The 5,347-nt window shown below is 48.8% G+C and overlaps 1 non-coding gene across 1 annotated transcript; it reads right to left on the bottom strand.

The window, feature by feature from the left end:
• Positions 1-3,587: 3,587 nt before the first annotated feature.
• TRNAW-CCA (transfer RNA tryptophan (anticodon CCA)) lies at positions 3,588-3,659 on the bottom strand. Its single transcript has one exon. It is a non-coding gene; the product is annotated as a tRNA-Trp (tRNA).
• Positions 3,660-5,347: the final 1,688 nt, after the last annotated feature.

Here is a 5,347-nt window from a genome sequence, read left to right as displayed (position 1 = left end):
TGACTTTTTTTTTTTTTTTTAAGATTGATTTTATTTATTTGAAAGAGTTACAGAGAGAGGTAGAGACAGAGAGAAAAGTCTTCCATACGCTGGTTCACTCCCCAGATGGCTGCAATGGCCGGAGCTACGCTGATCCAAAGCCAGGAGCCAGGAGCTTCTTCTGAATCTCCCACGCAGGTGCAGGGGCCCAAGGACTTGGGCCATCTTCTACGGCTTTCCCAGGCCATAGCAGAGAGCTGAATCGCAAGTGGAGCAGCAGAGACTAGAACCAGCACCCATATGGGATGCCGGTGCTTCAGGCCAGGGCTTTAACCCACTGTGCACAGTGCTGATCCCAACACTGACTTTCAAATACATAAATAAATCTTTTTTTTTTTTAATACCACATACCTTGGTGCATCACCATGTCAAGTGCCAAGCACATACCCTGTTAAGTGCACACAATTCCACAGTTAATTATTCCCAGTCTTGCCTGGGTCCTGACATTGTTTAGTAGCCCTTTATTTCTCCATGGTTATCTTCTTTTATACGTGATTGTCTCCTCTTCTAATTCCATTTATAAACAGGTCCAGATACCACTTTCTGCAACTCTGCCTTTCAAATAAATAAATCTTTGTATCAAATAAAAATTCTTATATAACTTTGACCTTTCATTTAGTGATAAGTTACATATAGCTTGGCAGTCATTCAAATACATTTAAATGTGAAAAATATATAACTGTGATAAAATTATTTGAATGCTTTGTAACAAATAATTTCATGCTGCTTTTTGTAATGAGTTGGAGAACAGGGCCTTATTTGAAATCTGTTTTATCTGCTTCCCACACAGATACCACCTTTTACCTACCTCACTCTTTTGAATTTATTTTCTTTTTCAGAAGGATTTTCCAGGTTGTAAATCACATGTAATGGTTATTATGGGATACAACAGATTGCTTGCTATCAAGTGCTTTTGAAGTAATCATTTCCAGGGCCGACGCTGTGGTGCAGCAGGTTAAAGCCATGGTCTGCAGCGCTGTCATCCCATATGGGCGCCAGTTCAAGTCCTGGCTGCTTCACTTCTGATCCAGCTCTCTGCTATGACCTAGGAAAGCAGTAGAAGATGGCTCAAGTCCTTGGGCTCCCGAACCCATGTAGCAAACCTTGAAGAAGCTCCTGGTTTCGGATAGGTGCAGCTCCAGCCATTGTGGCCATCTGGGGAGTGAACCAGCGGATGGAAGACTTTTCTCTCTTTCCTGCCTCTGCCTCTCTCTAACTCTGCCTTTCAAATATATATATCTTTAAAAAAGTATTTATTTAAAAAAGAAATAATAATTTCTTACAGGTGATAGAATGTTTTAGATTAAAAAATTCAGAAAAAAAAACCCAAAACTTTACAACGGTGATCAAAAGCGTTATGTTTTGTTTTATTTTACTGGGGCTGGTGTTGTGGCACAGCTCCTACTTCAACCTGGTCCAGGCCTGCCTGTTGGGGCCATCTGGGGAGTGAGCCAATGGCTAGATCTCTTTCTCTTTCTGTCTCTTCATGTCTCTTTGTAACTCTGCCTTTCAAATAAATAAATAAATCCCTCTTTTTTAATGGCAATTAAGATGTCCCCACTCTATGTAGGAGTGCCTGGGTCCATTTCCTGGTTCCCAATTCCAGCTTCCCACCAATGCAGACCTTGGAAGGCAGCAGGAAATGGCTTCAGTTTGGGTTCCTGCCATTTATGGGGAGACTTTGGCTGAGTTTTTGGTTCCAAGTATGTTACAGGCTTTTGGGGGAATGAAAGGGAACACATTCGCTCTCCCTTGCTCTCTTGTTCTCTCTCTGCCTTTAAATAGAAAAATTAAATATGAGTCTTTTATATTAAAACTGATGAAAGAAGGTCAAAGATATATACAGAGAAAAATAATATTATAAACATGTTCATTGTCTGGAAAGAAAGTTAAAAATACACTGACTAAATATTTTGGACTTTAGGGAAACAAAACAAAAATTCTAAGAAATTTAGGAGGATGAAAACATAAGCAAATGATTAATTCACAGATAAATGTAAGAGCTAGTAAAAATACTCAAGGGATATACTTTCTTGTGTTTTGAAAGGAAGTGGAGGTGGGGTATCTGGTGCTGTAGCTTAGCCATCCCTTGGGGCACACCCGTACTGGAGTGCTTAGGTCAGCGTGCAAGCTTCACTCCCATCTCCAGTGTCCTACTCGTGCACCCTGGGCGGCAACAGGCGATGGCTCAAGTAGGTGGGTCCCTGCCACCCACGTGAAAGGCATAAATCAAATTCCAGTCCTGGCTGTGCCCTCATTAGGGGGAGTGCACCAGAGGTCGGGAATTCTGCTTCTGTCCCTATCTATCTGTCTCTGCCTTTAAACATTTTTTTTTTTTTTAATAAGTAAATGGGAACAGCTCTACTTAGCCTAGCAATTAAGATGCTGGTGCCTCACGTTGCTCTACCTAGGTTCCACACCCAGCTCTGGCTGCCGACTCCAGTCTCTCCTGCTAATGCAGACCCTGGCAGGTGGACATAGTGGAGGGTGTACCTGGTGGTGTCCCTCCCACCTGCGTGGGAGACCCTCATTGCCTTCCAGGACATAGGGGGCGTGAACCAGCAAAAAGGATACATTTCTCTCTCTCTCTCTCTCTCTCTCTCTCTCCCTTTCAGATATATCAATTGGCCGGAATCTCTCCCTTTGGGAGCCCGAGGCCTGGTGCATCTCTTACTCTGACAAGTCCCACTTCCTAGAACCAGAGGTGCGCGCGCGCGCGTGTGTGTGTGTGCGTGTGTGGGGGTGTATTCTTATGATTGTGCAAATGGACGGCTCTTCCACTCGCTCTAAAGAGGAGGAAAGGACCCCAGTGCCCCCGCGGCTCCTTGCGGGACACCGTGGTGGGGGACCTCTCCGGGCCGCCGCACACCACATCCCGGGCCTCCTGGAGTGCGCGGGAAGACGACGCGGGAGCCAGCCCCGGGAATGCGCATGCCGTGGGGAGAGGCTGCAGGGGGGCGCCCGTGGAGCATCGGGGCTTCCCGGGAGCGTAGAACCTCCCTCGGGGGGCGCTCAGCCCCAGGACCCCGCGTGTCCCCGCCAGCGGCGCTTGGCGTCGCGGCTGCGGGAGCCGGGGCGCGCGGGTTATTCCTCCAAAACACCTGCGGAGCTCCCAACCGCGGCCGTGATGGAACTTAAAGATCCCGCACGGAGCGAGGAGCCGCCGGCGGCTGGCTAGGGGCGAGGCCGCGCTTCCGTGCGGACACCCGCAGGTTGCGCGTTCGAGTCCCTTCGCGTCGCGGCGAGCGATGGCTCGTTCGGCGGACACCCCCCTTCTCCTATTACTTTTTTTTTTTTTTTTTTTTTTTTTTTTTTTATAACCACGAGAGGCTATTTGTGAAGCTGAGGTTCGGCGAAGAACGGATGCAGGAACCGAAGGGAGAGAGGAGCCCTGGCCGAGTCCTCAGTCCCAGCGATGTCCAGGCTATCAACTCCAAGGATCCTGGCCCGTCTTTCTTGCTCGCCTTCCCCGTCGTCCTCGCCGAGGTGTTCACGAAAATGACTCCCTCGGGGCTGAGGAAAACGTAAAACAGCAAGCACCGCTGTCCTGACCCCGGCGTGATTCGAACACGCAGCCTTCTGATCTGGAGTCAGACGCGCTACCGTTGCGCCACGAGGTCCCCCACGCACGGCAGAGGCGGGTCTGCAGCAGCCAGGTTTGGGCGCAGCGCCTCGGGCGCGTGTTCTCCGGGGCCTGTGCAGAAGCAAACGAAGCCGGCCAGGAGCTGCCCGGGGCCGCCTAGGGAGCCGCGTTCGGGAAGCGCCGCTGGCCCGAGAGAGGCCGGGATGGGGTCTCCGGGGATCCGGGTTCTCTCCCCCGCGGTCCTTCTGCGCCCAGGCCACCGGCAGGTGCACCGAGGGTCAGGCGGGGAGAGCATTTCCTGTTGTCACACAGGGCACTTACTTGAGCGTTTTCTATTTTTATTTAATTTTATTTTAAGAGGTACCAGTCTTTGGAGAAATCTCACCAGACACAGGGGCAAACACACACACATACACACACACACACAGCCAGAAGAGTTAGCTGAGGGGATTGAGGCTTTGCCCCTGGAGTTTTGGACAAGACTGGATTTGCATTTTCAGTATCAGTCTATATAGATTTGCAGTCTCCAAAATTCTCTTCACCTTGCAAAACTGAAACTCTACACCTATTAAAACCTGGCTCCTGCCATCGGATCAGCGTGGTGCGCCAGCTGGGGCGGCCATTGGAGGGTGAACCAACAGCAAAGGAAGACCTTTCTCTCTGTCTCTCTCTCTCACTGTCCACTCTGCCTGTCAAAAAAAAAAAAAAAAATCTTCCTGTCTCCGTCTTCAGCCCAGCCTCCATTCTACTGTCTCCGTAGATTTTACTCCTGCAGGGACCTCCAACAAGTGGCATCATAAGGTATTTTTTCTTGTGACAAGCAGCATATTGAAAAAAAATGGTCAAAAGGCTAAATTTAAAGATGCCAGAGAGAGGTCATTAATAGAGCATATTCTTCAAAAGTGAGATTATGCAGATTCATTTTTTTTTAAACATAGGATTTGGCTTTTCCACTAAGACGCTGGACATATTTTCTAATATAATGTGGTAAAGAGGGGGCTGGCACTGTGGCGTAGCGGGTAAAGCCACCACCTGCAGCACCAGCATCCCATATGGTCACCAGTTCGTGTCCTGGGTGCTCCACTTCCAATCCAGCTCTCTGATGTGGCCTTGGAAAGCAGTAAAAGATGGCCCAAGTCCTTGGGCCCCTGTACTCGAGTGGGAGACACAGAAGAAGCTCCTGGCTCCTGGCTTCGGATTGGCCCAGCTCCAGCCGTTGCAGCCATTTGGAGAGTGAACCAGCAGATGGAAGACTTTCTCCTTCTCTCTTTGCCTCTGCCTCTCTGTAGCTTTGTCTTTCAAATAAATAAAAAATAAATATTTAAAAAAATACTGTGTCAAATAAAGGGACACATCTATGCATGGCATTTTGCAGGTGGTGGGAACATGACTCAGTTCAGTGAATTTTTTTTAAGATTTACTTATTTGAAAGAGTTACCCAGAAAGAGGAGAGGCAGAGAGAGAGAGAGAGAGAGAGAGAGAGAGAGAGAGATTGAGAGAGGTCTTCCATCTGCTAGTTCACTCCCCAGTTGACTGCAACAGCCAGAGCTACGCTGATACAAAGCAGGAGCCAGGAGCTTCTTCTGGGTCTCGCACGCAGGTGCAGGGGCCCAAGCACTTGGACCATCTTCTACTGCTTTCCCAGGCCACAGCAGAGAGCTGGATGAGAAGTGGAGCAGCCAGGACACAAACTGGCGCCCATATGAGATGCCAGCACTGCATCTA

Source organism: Oryctolagus cuniculus, chromosome 19, assembly GCF_051225735.1.
Source record: "Oryctolagus cuniculus isolate XC-2025 breed Fujian yellow rabbit chromosome 19, ASM5122573v1, whole genome shotgun sequence".
In the NCBI taxonomy this organism is placed as follows: domain Eukaryota; kingdom Metazoa; phylum Chordata; class Mammalia; order Lagomorpha; family Leporidae; genus Oryctolagus; species Oryctolagus cuniculus.
The sequence above is the reverse complement of the archived record's forward strand: the minus strand, read 5'-3'. Positions and strand labels throughout refer to the sequence as shown.